Here is a 25,984-nt window from a genome sequence, read left to right as displayed (position 1 = left end):
TTTGGTGGAGTCTTTAGATTTTTCTAAATATATGATCATGTCATCTGTGAATGAGAATAACTTGACTTCTTCCTTTCTAATTTAGGTGCCCTTCATTTCTTTCTCTTGCTTAATTACTCTGGCCAGGACTTCTAGTGTTATGTTGAATGAAAATGGTGAATGTGGGCATCCCTGTCCTGTTCCTGATCTTAGAGGAAAGGCTTTCAATTTTTCCTGAGTCAGTGTGAGGTTGGCTGTGGGTTTTTCATATGTGGATTTTGTTATTTTGAGGAATGTTCCTTCTATGCAGTTTGTTGAGGGTTTTACCATAAAGGGATGTTAGATTTTATTGAATACTTTCAGCATGTATTGAAATGATCATATGGTTTTTGTTCTTGGTTCTGTTAATATGATATATCACATTTATTGATTTGCATATGTTGAACCATCCTTGCATTCCTGAAATGAATCTCACTCAATCGTGGTAAATGATCTTTTAATGTATTGTTGAACTCAGTTTGCTAGTATTTTGTTGAGGATTTTTGCATCATTGTTCATCAGTGATATTGGCCTGCAGTTTTCTTTCTTTCTTTTTTTTCTTTTCTTTTTTTGGTTATGTCCTGGTCTGGTTTTGGTATGAGGGTAATTCTGGCCTCATAGAATGAGTTTGGAGGTATTTTCTCCTTTTTAATTTTTGTGAAGAGTTTGAGTGGAATTGGTATTAGTTCTTCTTTAAATGTTCAGTAGAAATGAATAGTGAAGCCGTCAGATCCTGGGGGCTTTTCATTGATGGGAGATTTTTTATTATGGCTTCAATCTCATTGCTTGTTGGTTTGGTGAGGTTTTCTATGTCTTCATGGTTCAATCTTGGTGAATTGTATGTGTCCAGGAATTTATCCATTTTTCTAGGTTTTCCAATTCTTTGGCATGTAGTTGTTCATAATACTGTCTAATGATTCTTTGTATTTATGTGGCAGTTGTTATGTCTCCTTTTTCATTTCTGATTTATTTATTTAGGTCTTCTCTTTTTTCTTAGCCTAACTGTTTATAGATTTTGTTTATCTTTTCAAAAAACCAACTTTTCATTTAATTAATATTCTATATTCTTTTGTCAGTCTCAATTTCATTTATATTTGCTCTGATCCTTATTATTTCTTTTTTTCCTACTAATTTGGGGTTTGGTTTGTTCTTGCTTTTCTAGTTCCTTGAGGTGCATCATTACATTGTTTATTTGAAGTCTTTCTACTTTTTTGATGTAGGCATTTATTGCTATAAACCTCCCATAGATTTGATGTAACCCATAGATTTTGGTATGTTGTATTTCCACGTTCATTTGTTTCCAAAAATTTTTAGATTTCTTTCTTAATTTTTCACTAACTCATTGGTTGTTCAGAAGCATGTTGTTTATTTCCATGTGTTTGTGTAGTTTTCGTGGTTCCTCTTATTGTTGATTTCTAATTTATTTCATTGTGGTCAGAAAAGATAATTCATATGGCTTTGCCTTTTTAAATTTTGTTCAGGATTGTTTTGTGGCCTTAGATATAATCTGTTCTGGAGAGTGTTCCATATACTGATGAAAAGAGTGTGTATTCTGCAGCCATTGGGTGACATGTTCTGTAAATGTCACTTAGGCCTATTTGGTCTAGTGTATAGTTTAACTCCAATATTTCTTTGTTCATTTCCTTTCTGGATTATGTGTGCATTATTGAGAGTGGGGTGTTGAAGTACTCTGCAATTATTGTGTCACAGTCTATTGCTTTCTTTGTGTGTGTTAATGTTTGGTTTATATACTTGGGTTCTCCACTGTTGGGTTCATAAATATTTAAAATTTTTATATCATCATTCTGAATTGAACCCTATGTCATTATATAGTGACCTTTTTTGTCTCATTTTATAGTCTTTCATTTGTAGTCTATTTTATCTGATATATATGTACAGTTACTCCTGATTTTTTTTGGGGGGGGGATTCCACTTCAATGGAATATCTTTTTCTAGTTCTTCACTTTTAGTTTATGTGTGTCTTTATAGGTGAGATGGGTGTCTTGTGGGCAGAATGTAGTTGGGTCTTGTTTCTTTATCCATTCAGCCCGTCTATGTCTTTTAATTGGAGAACTGAGTCCATTTACATTCAGTGTTAGTATTGAAAATTAAGGACTTACTACTGTCACTTTATTGGTTGTTTTATAACTCTTTTCTTCCTTTCTTTTTTACTTTCTTCTTTGTGGTTAAGTGATTTTCTCTTGTCATATGTTTTAATTCATTCTTTTTTCTATTTTAAAGTATCTATTATAGGTTTGTGCATTGTGGTTACCAAGAGGCTTACCAAAAAATCTTATAGATTTATATAATAAGTTATTTTAAAGTGATGGCAGCTTATCTTTGAATAGAATCAAACAAAAAACTAAAAAGTTATATAGTTTTACTACATCTTCCCATATTTTGACTCTTTTCTGTCTCAATTTACAAATTTTATATTGCCTATCATTTAACAGGTAGCTGTAGCTATTATTGCTTTTGAAAAATTTGTCTTTTAGGCCTCAAACTAGAGTTTTGTATGAATTGCATATGACAATTACAATATTAGAGTATTCTGGAGTTGTCTGTGTACTTAATTTTACCAGTAGGTTTTATACCTTAAAATGTTTTCTTTATATATATATAATTTTTTTTTTTCAGATTAAAGAACTCCCTTTAGCATTTCTTTTAAGATGAATCTGGTAGTGGTGGATTCTTGCAGCTTTTGTTTGTTTGGGAAAGAATTTATCTCTCCTTTGTATGTGTAGGATAGTTTTGCTGGATACAATATTTTTGGATGACAATTTTTTTTTCCTTTCAGCACGTAGAAAATATTGTCTCACTTCATTTTGGCCTATATAGTTTCTGTTGAAAGCTCTGTTGCAAGACAAATTGGAGCTTATTTATATATTATTTATTTCATTTCTTTTATTGCTTTTAGGATCCTCTTTTAGTCCTTGACTTTTGGCAGTTTGACTATTATATACCTTGGCCTCATCTTTTTTGGTTCAGGACTGTTTAGCATTCTTTGATCTTCCTGTACCTGAATATTTACATCTTTTTCAAACTTTAGAGAATTTTCTATTATTTCTTTGAATAATGTTTCAACACTTTGCTCATGCTCAACTCCCTCTTGAACACCAATAATTCTTAGATTTAGTCTTTTCAGGCAATTTTCTGTATCTTGTAGATGATCTTTGTTCTTTTTTATTCTTTTATCTTTATTGTCCTCTATGTATTTTCATATACTTTGCCTTATAGCTAATTGATTCTTTCCTCTGCGTGATCTATTCTGCTGTTGAGATCCTCTAATGGATTTTTCCATTTAGCAAATGTATTTCTTAGTTAAAACTAGAATTTGAATTTTTTGGTCAGGGAGTTCATACATAGCTGTCTTGTTATGGTCAGTCACTGGTTCTTAGCTTTGCCTGTTTAGGGAGGTCATGGTTCCCTGTTTGCTTTTGGTTTTGTTAATATAAGTTTATTTCTTTGTATTGAAAAATTATTCATTTCAGTCTTCTCATCAGGCTTGTTTGGGTTTTATTGGGTATGTTTGCTTATAGATTCTTTGTAACTTATGAATTTCCTTCTCCCCCCACCCCACCCACTAGGTTGCTGCCTCCTTTTTGCCACTAGCTGGTGCCTTAAATTCAGGTTTGCCTCAGCTGTACTAAAATATCAGAGAACTATCCCTCCAGGATGCAGGATGTCCCAAAGGGGATATCTCACCAGCATGGGAAGGTTGACTAGGGGTTCGTGCCCAGGGGACCTATTGGATTTGCTCCATTAGCATGGAGCTATTGAAGAGCCACTCTGATTTGGCATCTCCTATGTTCAAATTAGAGCAGAGTTTTCAGGGCTGGGAATGGTAGTCCCACATCTTCCACTTGTAACTTGCTGTACTCAGGGACATTTCTCCCTTCAGGATTTTGTGATGCTTCCCATGGGTTAAAGCAGGAATGGTTCTCCTGTCAGGGAACCCAAGATGGTGGGGAAGCTGGTTGTCCACCATGATCTGTCTTTCCAGTGTAGAAACTGTAAGTTAGGGGACAATTTTCCACCTACTTGGTGTAGGGCAGACTGGGAGGAAGGCAACTCTGGATTAAAAAGTCTCATTCTCATATGATCTACTCAGAGTTTTTTCACAACTCTGTGGCTTTGGGACTGTCTCATCTTTAAATTTGAGTTCTCGGATATTGCTGGTAATATTTTCAGTACTATATATTTGTTTGTGGGAGGGAGTGAAGCCACCTTGCTTTTACACTGCAATTTTGGTATGGGAAGGCCTTCTCATGATCTCTCAATCTGACAATTAAGATGGCTTCTAGGTGACTAACAAATGCATAGCTCCTTAGATGACAGAGGTTTGAATACCTTAGAGCCAGATAATCCATTGTGTCTCTAAATGTACTGAATACTGCTCGCATATTAATCTTCTCTGTGGTTATCTCTATCCCTGAATCACGTGAAATTGCTTTTCCTGGATTTCTCCTTCATATACTATCATCTTCCTCTGTCACAGGATGCTGCAAGAGTTTTCTTTAACAAACTGCTCCTTATGTCCTATACAGAGATAGTCCTGGGGTTCTGAGCTCCACTCATGCACACAGCTTCTCTGTAATGATGCCGACTGGTGCCTCTGTAACCCGGAGCAGATGCTCTTTTTCAATTGCAATTTCACAGCAAAGGAATAGGTGTAAAACTGGTTTGCAAAGTTCCCTCCAGGTGACAAAGGAGAGGCTTGTTTTCTTTCAAGATGAAGGGAAGAGTGCAGCCCACCAGGAGGAGGACAGGCCAGAAACCTGGAAGGACTACTAGGAAGAGGCTATAACTGGAGCAGGAGAGGGAGTCAAGGGAGGGAGGGATGGTGGCTTTTCTCAAGGGCAGAAGTAACAGCCAAGGTGTCTGCCACTTCTCTCTAAGTCCCCAACATTTTACATCCACCTGAGAGGTTAACAAATATGTGTGTTGGGGGGGCGTGTGTGTACACACGTGCATACACACACATATAAAACTGCAGATCAGTGCAGGGAGTGCTGTGTGTCTGGCATTTTCTAAGCAAATATCACAATGATTGACAAGGTTCTGTCTCTTCTCTTTTCCTTTGCCTCTACCTCCTCTTACTTTTCCTCCTCTTCTTTCATCTTATGGCACTTTTTCTTCCTCTTTGAGCCTCTGTCTTCATCTTCATCTTTGTCTTTATCTTTTCTGTCCCTCGCTCCCTCCCCTTCTTCACTTCCTACCTTCTTTGCTCTTTTCATTCTTTGTTAGCAGCCCCAGCCCCCTTCCAGCTATCTACCTAGGGCCTCATTTCACCCTCTCCACCCCTGCAGATACCAGATATTCAGCTAAGCCTTGCAGAGTCCCTCCTGAATCGTGCCGCCTCTTTCCTGGGGTCCTCATTTCCCTAGCTGACTTGAAAAGTCTCCTAACTCTGACCCAGCTTCCAAGATTTCTCCAATCCCAAATGTTCCTAATATTTAATATTTTTACTAAAGTAATCCTTGCAAAGCCTTCCAGTCCTTTCGACCCACATCAGCCAAGTCTTCTACAGCAGCAGTCTCCAACCTTTTTGGCACCAGGGACCGTCTTCATGGAAGACGATTTGTCCATGGAGTGGGGAGTGGGGGAATGGTTTCAGGATGATTCAAGTGCATTACATTTATCGTGTACTTTATTTCTATTATTATTACATTGTACTATATGAGGAAATAATTATACAACTCACCATAGGTTGGGGACCCCTGCTTCACAGGGACCCTCTGGTTATTCATTACCTTTTGCTTTTAACTGCTTGCGTGTCAATGCTGACCACAGCCATCATTTTCTCCTGCTGTACTTCAAGGTCTTCCTGGTTGGAGCCATGTATCCTTTGCCCACAGGCCAGAGGGAGGGGCACAAGGTCACTTCAGGAAAGTGCATGGGGGATGCCTCCCTGCCACCACGTCCCCCGACGCCCAGGTGTGAGCATGCTCTGCCCATGGTTTATTTCCAGAGAAGTGCCAGGCACCTAGAGAGTACAATTCCTGCTGCCTGCACTCCTGGTAGACAGAGCACTGGCAATGTGGTTATGAGGGCTGGGATCACAGCTTTGACAGTAGCCCAGAGTCTGATATTGGGGATGTCACTCCTCACTCTGGTATACTAGTTTGCCCAGTTACATACTGATGGGGGCCTGCAAATTAGCATCATGACCCCCTAGGTTCTCTAGCACGATATCCTCAGAAAAAAAAATCTCTAAATGCTATTTCCAGCTATGGCTCAAGGAAGGGACTCTTTCCAAAGAAATCACAGAAATAGACAGACAGCCAATTCTCTCTCTCCTTTGGTCTTTTCATCCTTTTTCCCCTCCCTCTGTTAATGGCACCAATCCCGCCCATCAGTTAGAATCACCGAGAATGTTTCCCACCTGGCTTACGTATCAGTCGTATAGAATCCCTGTAAAGTAAGGTGTTCCCTTCCCTGTTCCCACTGTCCCTGCCCTAATTCTTGACCCACTGGCCATTTACCTGGTCTACATTAAAAGGCAGGAAAGCCACATTCTCAACCCAGGAGGGACTCTGTGGGCAGGTGGTTTCCCCTCTCTGGGCTTCATCTCTTTGGAAAATGAGTTGTTTGACCAACCCAGGCTCTATCTGGAGGCAGATGGGGGTCATAGGTAGAGCTGTGGTACGGTCACCGAGAGCCCTGGACTCCAGTCACAGCTCTCTTACTAACCTAGCATGTGATTTAGTTCCAGTCCTTTCCCACTTCTGAGCCTCAGTTTCCCATCTGAATAGTCATGACTGACAATTGAGAAGTCTTAGACTCCCGCAAATGCGGACCTTGATCCTGAACATGCCTGTGTCTTTATAAAACTCACATCCCATGATCTTGAGCATGTAGAGCCTTTTCTTTTTTTTTAATTTTAATTTTTTTAAATTTCAGCATATTGTGGGGGTACAAATGTTTAGGTTACATATATTGCCTTTGCCCCACCCGAGTCAGAGCTTCACGCTACAGCCTTTTCTTATCCTCTGGATTACTTCTTGGATATGTCTCTACTGAAAAGCCCTTTCCTTGTGTTCAGTTGCTTTATTTTCCCAGGTAAGCCTCCAGCTCCCTCTGCCTTTGCCTGGGACCTGTATTTATAAGTTTTTAATCCCCAAAGGCTATCAATTAGTGTAATTAGGGTATTCTCATCTTCAGTTTGGGCCCTGTCCTTCTGCTATCCCCCCTCCCACCTCAGGTTCCCTCTTATTTTAACTTAGCCAGCAAAGAGCTCCTGGCTGCATCACCATAGCAACCAGCAGCTAGGGCCAATTAAGCCCTGACTGAGTCATTAGACACCTAAGCTGATTATAGAGTCCAGAATATTGGTTGAAGGAGGGAGGCTGAAAGAAGGAAAACAAAGCATATCTCAGCTGCAGAGGAGTGGGCAGCAGAGTAGCTGAGTGCTGCAAACCATTCCGACCTGGACTCCGTGGGAGCCACGGGCCTGGGTGCCCACAGCACGGCACGTGCTCTCCGCCACCAGCCCCGAGAAAGGCCTGCTAGTCCCCTTCTCCACTCAGAGAAGGAACTCTAGACATCTACCTGCCAACACGCCCCCAACACAGGGATTTGGATCTGGCTGTCTAGAGAAAATGCAGAGTAACAGGCAGAGTCAACTACGGAGTGAACTCTGAGTCCTAATCTGATGACACTTTTCCTCATCTTCCGAATTTTACTCTGTAGGAGTTTCTCTAATGGAAAATGCCTTTTCCTACTGTTTGAAGCTCTCTTTTCCCAGTCAAGCCCCCTGATGCCTGGGCCTGTGATTGTGTTCACAAAGGTCTATCAATTAGTGTAATTAGGGTATTCAAATTACAATTCTCCCCATTCCTCCACGTGGCCAGCCACCCTTCTCACCCCCACCCCTTTCCTACGCCCTTTAAATTTCATTTAGTGAGGAAAGCTCTTGGCAGGATTGCCATAGCAACCAGTCACCAGGCAGGTTAGGCCATTGTGGATCAGGACACTGACATGCAAAGCTAACCATGACTCTGGAAATTTGGATGACTAAGCAAGACTGCTAGAATTAAGACAAAGTGGCTCTTAGCTAGAGAGAAGGGGCAGCTAAGTGCCTCAGAACTTCAGCCAAACCTCCCACCTCTAACTTCATCTTTGCCCCCTGTTTGCAAAAGCAGGAGAGAGCGGGAATGAGGAGGGCTGTCCCTATTAAGGATGAATGTCTGAATTGGACATCAGAACTTTTGCCCTTAGCCTATAACTCCTGCCATGGTCCCAAACCCAAAGCTGCATGCATGCACTTTCCCCTGGGCATCTCCATGAAGTTACCTGGCATTAAGTAGGTACCCTTGGAGTGTTTGGTGCCCAGCAGTCCTACAAGAGAGAACACTACTAGTGAGAGCGCAGTGAGACCACCTTGGAATGTGAGCAAGTGAAGCCTTCCTAATGCACGGCATACTTCTGGGAAATGACTCTACTGAAAAGCCTCTGCTATCTGCTTTCAGGCTCCCTGTTTACACTCTAACTAGCCTGCCTCCTGGGAATAGTGGTGTAACTGCTGGGGGAGGGCGAGTGGGAGGTGTTAATCACCAAAGGACCTGAATGTATTAGGCTATTCTCACCTTCTAGAATTTCCCCCTCCCTCCAATGTACCCCTCTACATTCACAGACTCCTACTCATTTACAGTGAGAGAGCAGTGTTCCTGGCCGTATTGCCATAGCAACCAGAAGCCAAGCTGAGCAGGGGGGTAAGGCAATTATTTGACACCAAAGCTTAGTGGACTGTCTGTTGCAGAGAGACTACCTTTTGGGAAGAAAATACCTTAACACTCAGCTGGAGAGAAGTGGGTCACTAGGCCCTTCAGTGTTCCAACACAGTCTCCACCCCATCCTCCATCTCTGTGCCTGCAGGTGATGGGTGGTCCGAGTGGGTTTTGTTCCTCTGGGGCCCAAGGCCTGTGTTTGCACCAGAAATATGTGTCCTTTGTCCTAAGGCCAGGCAAGGGCACCAGGCACCAGATACCTCTGTACCCCACCCTTTTACCAAACAAACACACAGGAATGAACATGTGTTGCACATGTGCATTCCCATGGCTGCATCTCCTATGCTTAGAACAGTGTCAGAAATACTGTTTTCGGAGTGACCGCATGCACTTCCCCCGTTTACTCTCTCCATGTTAGGTGTTGCAGTTCACACTGTATCCTCTCTGCAAAACTCCATTTACTACTGGAGTATCCACAGGGCCAGCTGATGACACTGAGATCATGGAAGTAAGGAAAGGCCTTGCAAAACTTTCCACCTATCTGCATCTGTGCCTAGACATTCTGCCTTCCCTCTTGTCAGTATGGATGAACTCTCCCCACTGCTATCAAAACCCAGCCATACAGTTGGCCACAAGATTCCATCCCTTCTTGACTGTTCAACGCATGGCCCCAGCAATGCTGCCTGTGCTCTTTCCCACATCACCAATTTACCCTTCTTTACTGGGTGATTGCCATCGTGCACAAACTTTCTGCAAAGTCTCCCATCTTAAAAAAAAAACAAAAAACAAAAAAAAAACAAGAAAGAAACCAATCACTGCACCTCAACTATACAACGTCCTCCATCTACTGCATCATTATCTCTCTATTTGCCATGTACACCAAAGTTCCTCAAAAGAAAAAAAAATCATTGTTTTATTCTTGATTTCTTGTATTCTTTACCTAATGGCTGAAATTTTTTTAAATTTAATAAATACCATAAACCTACAAATGCAAAAACTTCAATGAACCCCAAGCATAACAAAAATGAAAAAGATTATACCATGGTATTTCATTACAAAATTGCTTAAAATTAGTGATAAGGAGAAAATTGTTTAAAAAGTAGCCAGAGGGAAAAAAACATATTACATACAGAATAATAAAGATATGATTAACATCAGGTTTCTCATCAAAAAAAGTACAAGCAATAATTCATACAAACAGAGAGTAAAATGGTGGTTTCCAGGGTTTGCGGAGGTGTGGAATGCAGAGATTCTAATCAAAGTGTGCAAACTGTATAAGATGACCAAGTTCTGTGGATGGGACCATGGGTGGTGATGTATGTGTTAATTAATTTGATTGTTAATAATCATTATACAATGTATACATATATCAAATCTTCAAAAAAGTCTTCACATTGTATGCCTTGAATATATACAGTATTTATTTGTCAAATATATCAAAATAAAAAAAGAAAAAGTACAAGCAAGAAGACAATGGAGTAACATCTTTAAAGTAATGAAAGAAAAATAAAACAGTAAACCTATAATAATTTTGTCAGCGAAAATGCCTTACAAAAATAAAGGCAAAATACTTTCTTAGAAATAGAGACAATTGGAAAACCTTCATCCCCAGAACTCCATTATAACAAATGATAAATTAGTTCCTTCAAGCATAAGCATAAGGAAAATTATCCCCCTTTATTCATCCCTAAATAAAGAATGGAGAGCACAGGAAATGGAAAATACATGGGTAAATATAAATATTTTTTTCTTATTGTACAAATCTTACTAAAAATAATTAGCTATTTAAAGACAAGTACAACAGTGGTCCCTAAGAAATACAGAATTAAAATATATAACAAAAGTAGTAGTCTGTAAGGGGAGAAATAGAAGTGTGATATCATAAGTTTCTTATACAATGTGAAGTGGCATAGTATCACTTGATGTTAGACTGTAATAAGTTAAATATGTATCCTATAAAACCCAAAGAAGCCACTAACAAAATAGTTGTAGCTAAAAGCCAGAAATGCACAAAAATACAATCACAGCAAATATTCAATTAATCTGAAGATGGCCAAAAGAGGACAAAATGAACAGTGAGCAAGTGGAACAATTAGAAACAAATATCAAGATGGTAATTAAGAACAACCATATCAATATTCAAACTAATTGTAAATGATATAAATATCCAACATAAAAGGCAAAGCTTATCAGATTGGATAAAGAAGGCGAAACACAACCATATGCTGCCTAGTAAGAATTAAAAATAAATCAAATACAAAGAATCTAAAATAAAAACACAAAGCAGTTAAAAGTGAAAGGATGGAAAAAGATACACCATGGAAACAATAAAAAAGGAGGCAGTGAGGGTCAAGATGGAGGACTAGAAGCAGCCCTCACATGTTCCTCTCAAGGAGAGGATCAAAGTAGCAAGTAGATGTTCATCTGCAGATGGACCATCTTGGAGAGAGCATTATGAATCATCAGAGAATCGACTGGAGACACCCAAAGTGAAGGAGAGGGAGATGGGTGATCTCCTCTGCAATATCAGAAGGTTCCTGGGAGAAATGTCCACATGTGGGGAAGGGTCAGAACAGAGAACCTCAGGACTCCTTGCTCCCCTGTGGACACTGAAACTCGAGCTGTGAGGGGGGCCCATAACAACAGCAGGCCTCTGAACTGATCAGGTAACTCCTTAGAGACTGTGCAGTAACATTGCACTGGAGAGCAAGCACAGCAGGGACGCACTGGCTTCTATTCCTGGGTCACTACAACTAATGCCTTTTTGAGCTCTCAGCCCAAGAGCACCCAGTATACACAAGGATCAGCTTCACTACAGTGACCTCCACATCACCCCTGCCAGGCCAGGGAGAGAGAAGGAAGGCAGATTCTGTAGCATGTCCTATGACTGGGAGACATGTGTGCCCTGCTTACCACAAGGGATTCAAGCAGGGCAGGTGCTGACTGTCCACAACATCCACCAATGCCACTGGAGAAGTGTCACAGCAGCAGCCACAGCAAGACCTGCAAGGGAGAGCCCCAGCTTCCTGGAGTCCCCACCTGTGGTCCCATGCATCATCCAGTACCCCCACCCACAGTCCTGTGTACCACCCAGCACCCCAGCCCATGGTCCCATGTGCAGCCTGCAGACCCACTAGCTGCAACCCACCACACTGCTGCATGCTGACACTGCCCCCTGGATCAGTGTGTAGCAAATTCCCACAGCCCTGACACCCATGGGCACCATCTAGATATCCTTATCCAGACGCCATTGTCACTGCCATTGGGAGACCCAGGCAGACCAATCTCCTACACCACCAATCTCCATGAAGAGGAAGTCATGCAGCCCAACAATTGAGCTTTCTACAGCAGCCTGGGGACAAACCCACCACTCTGTGTGAATATCCCCCAGCAGGAGCTTGGACTGAAGCAACCACAAGAAAACAGGATGACATAGGGAAACAGCAGTATTACAGGCTCTCAGTGCATCTGCCTCTCATTTGCTGGGTCAGTCTTCCAGAGTAGGACACAAATGCACAATCCAGGGACATCTTCTTTTCACTAAGTAGGAGAGCTTCCACAAAGGAAAACAGGTGCACCACAAACTTACCTGTCCTGAACTGAGAGAAGAGGTTTCAGATGAGAAGGAACCAGCATAAGAACTCTGGCAATATGAAAAAAACAAGCTAGTTTGACATCCCCAAGGGATCACAATAGATGTCCAGCAATGGACTCTAACCGAAAGGAAATTCTCAAAATGTCAGATATGACATTGAGATTATGGATGGAAAAGTAAGATAAATGGGATTGGTGAGAAAGTTGAAAACCAACATGAAGAAGCCAAAAACAAAACTTAAGGACATGAATGGAAAACTCTAAAAAGAGATATACAGCATAAGAGAAGATTTAATAGAACTTAAAGAAATGAAAGAGTCATTAAGGGAATTTCAAATTACAGCAGAAAGCTTCAACAACAGACTAGACTAAGCAGAAGAAAGAATTTGAGAGCTCAAAGACAAGGCTTTTGAATTAACCTAGTCAATAAAAAGTGTAGAAAACAGAATAAAGGATGAACAATCACTCAGAGAAATATGAGACTATGTAAAGCAAGCCAATATAAGAAGCATAGGTATCTCTCTGAGGGAGAAGACAAGGTAAAAAGCATAGAAAACTTATTCAAAGAAATAATTGAGGAAAACTTCCCTGATATCAACAGAGGTTCAGATGTCCAGATATAAGATGGTCATCGAACACCAGGAAGATTTATTAATAGCAAATAGGACATCACCAAGATACAGTCAACAACCCAGCCAAAGTCAAAGTGAAGGAGATAATCCAACAAGCTGTAAGGCCAAAAGAACAATTAACTTACAAAGGAAAACCCATCAGACTAACAGCAGACTTCTCAGCAGAGATCTTATAAGCCAGAAAGGATTGGGACACCATTTTTAGTCTTCTTAAATAGAACAACTGCCAGGCAAGAAATTTGTATCCTGAAAACTAAGTTTCATAAATGAAGGAGAAATAAAATCTTTCTCAGACAAGCAAACACTAACAGAATTTGTCACTACTAGACCTGCCTTACAGGAAATGCTTAAAAGTTCTGTATACATGGAATAGAACAATAAATACTCACCAATGTAAAAACACCCAAAAGTTAAAGCTCACAGCTCTTATAAAACAATAGCACAAAGATTAAAACAAAACAAGGTATCAATCAAAATAATGGACACAACAGTATCACACATATCAATACTAACACTGAATATAAATGGTCTTAATGCTCCCCTGAAAAGATATAGACTGGCTGAATGGATGAAAAACTACTCAAACATATGCTGTCTCCAATAAAGTCAACTAACCTGTAAGGACTCTTATAAACTCAAAGTAAAGGGATGGGAAAAATGCTATGCAAATGGAAACCAAAAGTGAGCAAGTGTAGCTATTCTCATATCAGATAAAATAGACTTTAAATCAACAATGGTAAAAAAAAGACAAAGATGGTCCTTATATAATGATGAATGGAGTAATCCAGGAAGAAGATGTAATAATCCTAAATATGTATGCACCTAGCATGGGGGCTCCCAGATTCACAAAACAAATTCTACCAGATTTAAGCAAAGAAATAAACAGTAGCATCACAATTGCCAGAAACTTCAACACCACACTGACAGAACTGGACAGATCATTAAAGCAGAAAATCAATAAAGAAACACTGGACATAAAATGGACTCCAAAATAAATAAACCTAACAGAGATTTACAGAACATTCTACTTAAAAAGTACAGAATATACATTCTTCCAATAGTACATGGGACATTTTCCAAGATCCATCACATTAGGCCACAAAATAAGTCTTAGAAAATTCAGAAAAGTCAAAATCATATCATGTATCTCCTCAGACCACAGTCAAATAAAACTAGAAATCAATTCTGAGAGAAACTCTCAAATCTACACAAAGTCATGGAAATTAAACAACCTGCAGATGAACAATCCTTGGGTCAATGACAAAATTAACATGGAATTCACAAGATTCTTTGAAATGAATAACAAAGGGGACACAAGCTGCCAAAATCTATGGGATATAGGAAAAGCAGTGCTAAGGGGAAATTCGTAGCCTTAAATGCCTACATCAAAAAGACAGAAAGATTACAAATTAACAACCTATTGTTGCATCTCAAGGAACTAGAAAAAGAAGAACAAACCAAACTCAAAACCAGCAGAAGAAATAACATAGTTCAGAGTAGAACTGAACAAAATGGAAACAAAAAAAAATTACAAAGGATCAATGAACCAAAAAGTTGGTTCTTTGAAAAGGTAAATAAAATCAATAGACCAATAGCCAGATTAACCAGAAACAGAAAAGGCTAAAGTAACCTCAGTCAGAAAAGAAAAAGAAGACATTACAACTGATACCACAGAAATACAAAATATCAGCCTTGAATACTGTGAAAAACTCTATTCACACAAACTAGAAAATCTACAGGAAATGGATAAATTCCTAGAAACACAAAACCTCCCAAACCTAAATTAAAAAAAAATATAGAAATCCTGAATAGAACAAAAATGAGCAGTGATCTTGAGTTAAGTAATAAAAAGTCCTCCCCTCCCCCAAAAAGGCCCTGGACCAGATGAACTCATGGTGTTCATCTGATAAAGGGCTAATAACCAGAATCTACAAAGAACTTAAGCTATTTAGCAAGAAAAAAAATTAAACAACCCCATTAAAAAGTGGGCAAAAGACAGGAACAGAACCTTTTGAAAAGAAGATAGACTAATGGATAATAAACATATTTAAAAAATGCTCCAAGTCTCTAATCATCAGGGAAATGCAAATCAAAACTGCAATGAGATATCATCTAACTCCAGTGAGAATGTCTTTTATCAAAAAGTCCCAAAACAACAGATGCTGGCATGGTTGCAGACAGAAAGGAGCACTTATACCCTGTTGGTGGGACTAGTACAACCCTTATGGAAATCAGTATGGAGATACCTCAAAGAACTGAAAGTAGAACTATCATTTGATCCAGCAATCCCGCTACTGGGTATTTATCCAAAGGAAAAAAGACATTTGGTAAAAAAGACACTTATAATCGAATGTCTATAGCAGCACAATTCACAACTGCAAAGATATGGAAATAGCCTAAGTACCCATTAATACATGAGTGGATTAATAAAATGTGATATATGTATACCATGGAGTACTACTCAGCCATAAAAAATGGTGAACTAATGCCTTTTTTACCAACGTGGATGGAACTGGAGACCATCCTTCTAAGTGAACTATCATAGGAATGGAAAAACAAACACCACATGTACTCATTATTAAACTGAAACTAATTGATCAACACTCATATGCACATATGGTAGTAAAATTCAGTAGAATTCAAGCAGGTGGGAGGGCGAGAAAGGGATGGATAAATTCACTCGTAACTGGTACAATGCACACAGTCTTGTTGATGGACTCATTTGTAACTTTGACTCAAGCTGTACAAAAGCAATTCATATGACCAAAACGTTTGTACCCCTTTAATATTCTTGAATGTAAAAAATAATAATAATGATGCTTATTGGTCAGGCAAAGTATGATATTTGCCTTGTTTCTTGAGTTAATAAAAATAGATAACCAGATACTGAGCTTATTGTCTAGTCACCCACTGGTTCTGTTACCTCAAGAAAACATACTCAGTTTCTGAACTGGAGGGCAGAAATACACATTTCATATCATACTGAGTTTTTCTTTTAAACCACATTAAAGTGCTTTTCTCATTCCTGATTATTACAAAAATGAATATATATTAATATATACTCTAGAAAATGGTAATGTAATTATATCCACTTTATAATGCAATATAACAATATAGTATATAAATATATATATATTTTTCATTGAATCTAAGATGCTATCACATGTAGGGTACACCATAATTTTATGTGTATCTGGGCTGGATATTAAGCTCTTGCCTCTCAGCTTCAGACTCATCTTTTCATGCTCCACTGTGTCATGTTGGTGCTGGGACTCTAAGCCCACATTTCTCCTTTGCCAGCTGGCTCTGTGTTAGGAGCTCCCAGTAGGAATTGCTACAGGGAGACAGGAAGGCTGAGGAGGAAAACGGGACTTGCTCCTTCCTGTTTCTTTTCTGTTCTTCTCAATGTCACTGAAATCCTTGTCACATCAATGTGTTGAGAATATTCTCTCCCAGTCTTTGGTTTGCCTTCTTATTTTCTAAACAGTGTATTTTTAATTTTAATGTTTATTTTAATGTTGACAAAGTCCAATTTATCAACGTCTCCTCTATTTTTAGTGCTTTGTCTCCTGCCCAAGAAACATATGCCTATCCCAAGTCATGAAGACAGTCTTCTGTTTCTTTTAGAAAGCTCTATGGTTCTGAGTTTTACATTTGGGCTATGATCCATCTCAAAATAATTCTTGTGTATAAAGTTAGAAATTGTAACCATACAAATATCCTTATTCTTGGTAAAAAGAATTCTTCAAGAGAACAAAAATTATAAACCTCATGTACTTAGTAATAGAACCACAAAATACATGAAACAAAACCTGATGGAATTTCAAAGATAAACAGATAAGGTCAGAATTATAACTAGATATTCTTATATCCTTCTCTCAATAAGTGATAGAATAAGTAACAAAAAAAAAAAACAAAAAACCAGTATAGTAGTCTGCCTTCATCTATGGTTTCACTTTCTCTGGTTCCAGTTACCCATGGTCAACTGTAGTCCAAAAATAGATGAGTATAGTATAATAAGATATCTTGAGAGAGAGAGAAAGATAGTACATTCACACAACTTTTATTACACTATATTATTATAATTGTTCTAATTTATTATTAGTTATTGTTAATCTCTTACTGTGCCTAATTTATAAATAAAACTTTATCACAGGTATTTATATATAGGAAAAAATAGTATATACAGAGTTCAGTACTATCCACAATTTCAGTCATCCACTAGGCATTGGAATGGATCCTCTGTGGATAATGGGAGACTGCTGTAAATGTATAGAAGACTTGAAAAGCACTTTCAATTAACTTAGCCAACCCCCAAACAAAATAAAAATTCTTTTAAGTGTACAAAGAATATATACCAAGAATACTATATTTGAGGTCATAAAATAATTTTCAATAATTTTTTTTTAAAAAAATCATGTCATAAGGGGCACACTGTATGGGGGAAGGACACGCTGTGGCCTTGGCTTGACTGAGACAAATGCATTTCATGTAACCCAAATGTTTGTACTCCCATAATATCCTGAATTAAAAAAATAAAAATAAAAACAAATCATGTCATACAAGGTATGTTCTTTGATCAAAAGGAATTAGATTAGGAATCAAAGACAAAAAAGCTATCTGTAAAATTCTAAAATATTTACAAACTATATAAAACACTTCTAAAAACCCATGGGTCAAAGAATAAATCAAAAGGGAAATTTGAAAGTATTTTGAACTGAAATGAAATGAAAATAAAACAATAAAATTTATGGAAGGCTACTAAAGTCATACTTAGAGCAATACTTATAGCACTAACAACTATATTACAAAGATTAAAGGTCCAAATCAAATGATCTCATGTGCCACTTTAAAAAACTAGAAACAGAAAATAAAATAAAATCCAAAGTATGTAAAAAAAAAGAAATAATAAAGATCAGGGCAGGAAACAATAAAATAGAAAGCAAAAACAATAAAGAAAACTAATGAAACCAGGAGCTGTTTCTCGGAGAAGAGCAACAAAATTGATAAACCTCTAGGCAGACTGATTAGAAAAAACTCAGAGATGACCAACGTTACCAATAATAGAAAATGGAGGCCTTTTTAAAAAATCATAAACAACTATCCAGTTGTTACAGAACCATTTATTAATATAAGTTTTACTTTCCCACTGAATAGATGTGCCATGTTTGTTGAAAGTCAATTGACCAGATATGTGTGGGAATATTTCTATATTTCTGGAGTCTTGATTCTCTTTCAATTTAGCTGTCTCTCCTTATGCCAATACCAGTCTTAGAAAGCAAAGGTTTAAGGTCTTCACAACCATTCTTGTTCTTCTTGTTCTCTTTCTTCTTTTCATTTCTGTTCTCTTTCTTTATCTCCTTCTCTTTCTACTTCTTGTTCTCCTCCTCCTCCTCCTCCTCCTCCTCCTCCTGCTCCTCCTCCTCCTCCTCCAAGATTGTTCTGTGTATTCAAGATCCGTGCTATCCAGTACAGTAGCCATCTGTCCAGTGTGGCTATGAGCACTTGAAATGTAGCTAATTAAGAAGTGATATAAGAATAAAATATACACTGATTTCAAAACATAGCTTGAGAAAAATGTAAAATATCTCATTAATAATTATGCAATACTGATCACTTGTTAAAATGATAATATTTTGAATATTGGGTTAAATATAATGTGTTACTAAAATTAATTTCATAGTTTACTTTTATAATGTGGCTTCTAGAAAATTTTATATTTATGTAGCTCACAATATATTAATATTTCTATTGGATAGTGCTGTTTGTACATCCTTTTGAATATTTCCATATAGTCTTCAGGATTAACTTGTTTAATTTTTTTTTTCAAAATATTCTGCTAAAATTTGATGTGGATTGCAGTGCATCTATATGTCCATTTGGGAAGAATGAATGTCTTAGCAATATTGATTCCTTCAAGCCATAAATATATTTTACCTCTTCATCTATTTAGGTCTTCTTCAATTCTATCAATTATTTGTAGTTTTCAGTGTAGAGGCCCATGCTATCTTTTTTTTGAAAGATATATTACTAGGCTTTTAAAGTTTGTCAAATGTGATGAATGGCATTGTTTTTAAATATGATTTGTAATTTTTCATTTCTAATATGTAGGAGTACAATTGATTTTTGCATGCTAACCTATACCCTGTAACTTTACTATATTCACTTATTAGTTCTACCAGTTTGCTTGTAGATTCCATTATATTCTTTATGAATGCAATATTTTCACCAAGTAAAGACAATTTTACTTCAACAATAAATAAATAAATAAAGTTATTTTATCACCCCACCAAAAAGAAGTGATTTGAATTTTCCTTGAAATAAAGGAACAATGATAAAAAGAACAATCTGTGCTGACACTCAAATTTGGTTATGAAGGATATATTCCAATAAATTGAATGGCATATTCAAAGTGCCTATGCATGGCAGAGCTTTGAGTGGAATGTTTCCATATGACCATCTTTGAAGGTGTTTCACTATAGATGTCACTAGTTAATGCCTTTTCATTGCTGAATTGTATTCCTGTGTATACTACCTTATTATGCTTATCTATTTACCATATAGGCATTTGGATGGTTTCCAGTTTTGCCCCATTATGAATAATGATGTTACGAATATATAAATCTTCAAGAATACCAGTCTTTGTGTAGATTTTAGTTTTTCTTTCTCTTGGGTAAATAACTAGGAGTTTCCATGTCATTTGTGTTCAACATTTTAAGAACCTGGAGAAATACTTTTCAATGCTGCTGTGCCATTTTAAATTCCCAGTAACAATGTATAATGATTCCAGTTTCCATCCTCACTAACACTTGCATTGTCTCTTTTGATTATAGCCATTCTTGTGGGGGTGAATAAGCAATATCTCCTTTTGGTTTTAATTTGTATTTCCTTAATATTCAATGTCAAGGATTTTTCTACTTGTTTATTGGTCATCTGTATATCTTTTTCTGGTAAAATGTATATTAAAATCTATTGTTCATTTATTAGTTTAGATGTTTTTCTTCTTATTATTGAATTGTGTTTTTACAATTTATATTCTGGATACATGTTCTTTTTCATATATGTGATTCTAAAATACTTCTATCCAGTATGTGCTTTATTTTTTAATATTTTTAATGGTGTCTTTTGAAGTAACCATGTATTTAATTTTAATGAGGTGCACTTTATCAAATTTTTCTTTTATGCCTCATACCTTTGGTGGCATACCTAAGAATTTTTTGCCTAATCCAAAGTTGTGGAGCTTTTCTATTATGTGTTACTGTAGATGACTTATAATTTTAGATCCTACCTTGAACTCTATATTCATTTTGAATTAGTTTTTGTATAGGATGTGATGCAAAGTTAATTTTTTGTATATATTGATATCCAATTATACCTCCACCACTTGTTGAATACACTGATTTCCCCACAGAATACACTTGCCATCTGTGTCAAAAATCAATTGACCATAGGAGGTACCATCAGCAAGATGGCAGATTAGGAAGTGTTACTCTATTGAAACACTGAATAAACAACAGCATATGGACCAAAGTACCTTTGTGAGAACTCTAGAAACCATTTAAGAATGCTACAGCAAAGCAGCTAGACAAAAGCAACTCACCACATGCAAGGGAACCCCCATAAGATTGTCAGTGAATTTCTCAGCAGAAACCCTACAGGCCAAGAGAGAGTGGAATAATATATTCAAAGTGCTGAAAGAAAAAAAAATCCTGACAACCAAGAATACTATACTTCACAAGGATATCATTAAAAAATAAGGGAGAGATAAAGACTTTCCCAGACAAACAAAAGCTATTGGAGTTCATCATCACTTGACCTCCCTTACAAGAAATGCTAAGGGGAGTTCTTCAGGTTGAGACAAAAATATGCTAACAACATGAAAACATGAAAATATAAAACTCACTGAAATGGTGCAAATATAGTTAAATTAAGAACACCCTAATACTGTTATGGTGGTACATAAATCACTTTTAACTATAGTATAAAATTAAAAGGACAAAATCTTAAAGATAACTGTAGCAACAATAATGTGTTAATGGCTACACAATAAATAAAATATGTAAATTGTGATATCACCAACATAAAATATGAGAGCAGGGAAAGTTAAAGTATAGAGATTTTGTATGCAATTTAAGTTAATTTGTTATCAACTTAAAATAAACTGTTATAACTAATCTTATGTAAACTGCATGGTAACCACAAAGAAAAAAACCTGTAGTAGACACACAAAAGAGAAAGAGAAAGGGATTGAAGCATAAAACTACAAAAAAATCATCAAATCACAAAGGAAGACAGAAAAAGAGGAAGAATGGAACAAATGAAATACAAAGCAGTCAGAAAATAACTAACAAAATGTCAGTAGTAGGTCCTTACCTATCAGTAATTACTTTAAATATAAATGGATTAAATTCTTTGATCAAAAGACACAGAGTAGCTGAATGGATTAAGAAAAAAAACAGATTCAACTGTATACTGCATACAGAACTCACTTTAACTGTAAAGTCACACATAGGCTGAAAGAGAAGAGATGGAAAAAAGATATTCAATGCAAGTGATAACCAAAAGCTAGCAGGGGTGCTTTACTTATTTCAGACAAAATAGACTGTAAGTCAAAAACTGTCACAAAAGACAAAGAAGTACATTCTATAATGATAAGGGGGTCAATTTATTAAGAGGATATAACAATTATAAATACGTATGTACCCAACAGAAGAGCACCTAAATATATAAATATTAACAGAACTGAAGGGAGAAATGGACAGCAGTACAATAATAGTAGGGGACTTCAATACCCTGCTTTCAACAATGGACAGATCATTCATAGAGAAAATCAATAAGGAAACATTGGACTTGAACTACATGTTAGACCAAATGGACCCAACACACATATGCAGAACATTCATCCAATGGAAGCAGAATACACATAATTTACAAGTACACAGGGAACATTTTCCAGGATTGATTACATGTTAAGTTACAAAGCAAGTCTTAACAAATTTAAGATTGAAATTGTATCAAGTATCTTTACTAAACACATTATAAAAATAGAAATCAAAAATGAGGAAAATTAGAAAATTTAAAAATATATGAATATCAAACACACTTCAGAAAAATCAATGGGTCAAAAAGAAATTTTAAAAAATCTTGAGAAAAATAAAAATGAAAACACAACATACCAAAACATGTGGGATGCAGCAAAAGCAGTTCTAGAAGGGATATTTATAGCAATAAATGCCTACATTAATGATCTTAAACAACTTAAATTTATACCTTGAGGGACTAGAAAAAGAAAAACAAACTAAGCCCAAAGTCAGGAAGAGGAAGGACATAATAAAGAAAAGAGCAGAAATAAATGAAATAGAGACTAGAAAAACAATAAAAAAGATCACTGAACCTAAGAGTTCGTTCTTTTAAAAAAATTATAAAACCTTAGCAAGACAAACTAAGAAAACAGGAGATGACTCAAGTAAATAGAACTATGAAAGTGGAGACATCACAACCACTGTCTCAGAAATACATAGGTTTATAAAAGAATACTATGAACAATCATATGCCAAAAAGTTGGGTAACCTAGAAAAAAATGGATAAATTCCTAGAAATATACACTCCACCTTCAAGACTGAATCATGAAAAAGAGGAATTCTGAACAAATATTTAATGAACAAGGAGATTGAATCAGTAATCAAAAACTTCCCAAAAAAGAAAAGCATACTCCACCTTCAAGACTGAATCATGAAAAAGAGGAATTCTGAACAAATATTTAATGAACAAGGAGATTGAATCAGTAATCAAAAACTTCCCAAAAAAGAAAAGCATGGGACTTGATGGCTTTCCTGGTGCATTATACCAATCATTTCTGAAAAAATTGTTAATCCTTTTCAAACTCTTCCACAAAGTTGAAGAGAAGGGAACATTGTCAAACTCATTTTACAAGGCTAGCCTTACCCTAATTCCAAAGGCAGAAAAAGACACCAAAAAGAAGGAAATTACATGCTAATATCACTGATGAACACAGATGCAAAAATCCTCAAGAAAATCCTTGCCTTGTAATTTTCTTTACAAGATCTTTAAGAGCAATGGCTTTTTAATTTTGATGAAATAAAATATATCATCTTTCTTTTGGGTTTTTTCCTGGGGGGGGGAGGGTTTGGGTGTATACATACATAATGAGTGCGATGCGCACCGTCTAGAGATGGACACGTTTGAAGCTCTGACTCGGTGGGGGGGGGCAAGGGCAATATACGTAACCTAAACTTTTGTACCCCCATAATATGCTGAAATTAAAAAAAATCAGAAAAAAAATTCTTTGCCTAAACCAAGGTCATCAAGAACATTTCACATGACTTTTTTCTAGAATTGTTAGTTTTAGGTCTGTTAAAACAAGATACAGATGCTCCCTGACTTGCTGTGGGGTTACATCCTTGATAAACCCATCATAAATTGAAAATATCCTAAGTCAAAAAATGTGTCGCTGATTGGGAGCTGCAGCTCCTGCTGCTGCCCACCATCACCAGAAAAGTATGGTTTCTACTGAATATGCATCACGTTTGCACCATCATAAAGTCAAAAAATCATAAGTCGAACCATCACAAGTTGGGTACCATCTGTATATGAATCCCTGAGTTCATTTTTACATTGCTGTAACTCATTGTACCCGTGACATTTGTTGAAAAGATTATCCTTTCTCCATCAGTTGATTATATATTTGTACATCTATTCTTCTACTGTCTGTTCTGTTCCACTGACCTATGTGTTTATTCTTTAATAAATACCACACTATTTTGTTTGTTATTGACATATTAAGCCTTAAAATCTGATCATATAAATCCTCCAACTTTGTTCTTGTTCCTTTGACTTTGCATATATATTTTAGAATCAATTTGTCTATATCTAAAAGAAAGACTACTAGGATTTTTAGTGGAGTTGAATTGATTCTATAGATCAATTTTAGGAGTATTGACATCTTAAAAATATGGATTCTTCCAATCCTTTAGCACAGTATATACTGTATCTCCATTTATTTAGATCTTTAATTTCTTGCTTCAATTTTTTTTGTAGATTTCTTCACAAAGACTGCACATTTTGTTAGCTATATACCTAAGTATTTCCCTTTTTATTTATTGTAGATTGTATTGGATTTTTAATGCAATTTTTACTTTTTCATTTCTGGTACACAGGAATACAATTGACTTTTGTATGTTCACCTTGTGTCCAGTAACCTTGATAGACTAACCTTATTAGAGTCTTAAAAAGATTATTTTTTATTTTCTACATAGAAAATCATGTCATTTCCAAATAAAAATGTCATTTTCCCTTTCTAATCTGTATACTTTTAATTTTCTATCTTAATTTATGTCAATCACTTAGGACTTTACAGATGATGTTGAATAGTAGTAGTGAGAGACAATATATCTTAACTTATTCTGATCTTAGGTGGATAGCATTTACTCTTTCCACTTAATTTAATATTAGCTATAGATTTTTCTTAGAAACCCTTTATTAGGTTAAGGAAGGCCTCTTGTATTCCTAGTTTGTTGAGAGTTTTTATACTGAATGGATATTTAATGCTTTTTACTCATTTATATGATTATATAATTTTTCTTATTTAGTCTGTTAATAGAGTTAATTGTATTGATTGATTTTCAAATGCTAAACCAACCTTACATTCCCGGAATGAACCTTACTTGGTCCTGTTATATTATATTTTTATATATTTCTGAATATATAATAAATACATAAAATAATTGAATATTTGCATATTCAATTATTAACTATTTTGTAGAGGACTTTTGCATTTATGCTCATCAGAGATATTGGTCTGTAATGGGTTTTCCTTTTTCTTATACTGTCTTTGTCTAGTTTCAGTATTAGAGTAATACTGGCTTCATACAATGATTTGCTAAAAGAGATTTGTAGTTCTGGCACTATTTCTTCCTTAAATCTTTAGTAGAATTCACTAGTGAAACCATATGGTCTTAGAACTTTCTTTTATGACAGGTTAATTACAAATTTAATATTTCAATACATATAGGGCTATTCAGGTTACCTTGAGTGATTTTTGGTAGTTTTCATCTGTATAGAAACTGGTCTGCTATGGTTAGAATGTGTTCCCTCCAAAATTCAGGTGTTGTCAATGTAATAGTTTTAGGATGTGGGGCCTTTAAGACATGATTAATCCATGAGGACTCCTCCCTCATGTAAATGGACGTAAATGGGATTGGATGCACTTATAAAAGGGCTTGATGAAGGAAATTCATACCGTTTTTGCCCTTCCACTATGTAAGGACACAGCATTCCTCCTCTCCAGAGAATGGAACATTTGAGGCACCATATTGGAAATAGAGACTGGACTCTCACCAGACAATGAACCTGCTGGCATCTTAATCTTGGACTTCCCACCCTCTGGAACTGTGAGAGAATAAATTTCTGTTCTTTATAAATTACTCAGTCTGTGGCATTTTGTTATAGCAGTGCAAAACAGACTAAGACATGCTCCATTTTGTACAATTTTTGAATCTGTGGACATAGAATTTTTCATACTATTCTTTTTTTTTTTTTCTGGCTCCCTCTTATTTTTTTATTTTTTATTTTTTTAAATTTTACTTTTTTAATTTCAGCATATTATGGGGGTACAAAAGTTTAGGTTATGTATATTGCCCTTGCCCCCGACCCCGAATCAGAGCTTCAAGTGTGTCCACCCTGTAGACGGTGTGCATTGCACTCATTTGGGTATCAACAGTGATGTTCCCTGTTTCATTCCTGATTGGATAATCAATTTCTCCCTTTTCCCTCTCCCTCTCCCTCTCCCTCTCCCTCTCCCTCTGTCCCTCTCTCCCTCTTTCTCTGACTAGATGTTTATCAACCTAAAGGTTTATTAATCTAGTCAAAGGACCACTATTTTGGCTTAAAATGATGGAAATTTATTGTTTTACAATTCTGGAAGCTACAAGTCCAAGATCGAGGTGTCAATGAGGTTGGTTTCTTCTGAGGGCTATGAGAAAAAATCTGTTC

General features: G+C 36.5%; 1 long non-coding RNA gene across 2 annotated transcripts in view; it reads left to right on the top strand.

Annotated features, from left to right (window-relative positions):
* LOC123628905 overlaps positions 1-25,378 on the top strand; it is a 65,086-nt gene extending 39,708 nt beyond the window's left edge. For both annotated transcript variants that reach the window (XR_006731798.1, XR_006731797.1), the window contains exon 3: positions 25,258-25,378. This is a non-coding gene — a long non-coding RNA (uncharacterized LOC123628905). The remainder of the gene's footprint in view (positions 1-25,257) is intronic.
* Positions 25,379-25,984: the final 606 nt, after the last annotated feature.

Source organism: Lemur catta, chromosome X, assembly GCF_020740605.2.
Source record: "Lemur catta isolate mLemCat1 chromosome X, mLemCat1.pri, whole genome shotgun sequence".
Classification (NCBI taxonomy): Eukaryota; Metazoa; Chordata; class Mammalia; order Primates; family Lemuridae; genus Lemur; species Lemur catta.
This window is presented reverse-complemented; position numbering and strand designations above follow the sequence as displayed.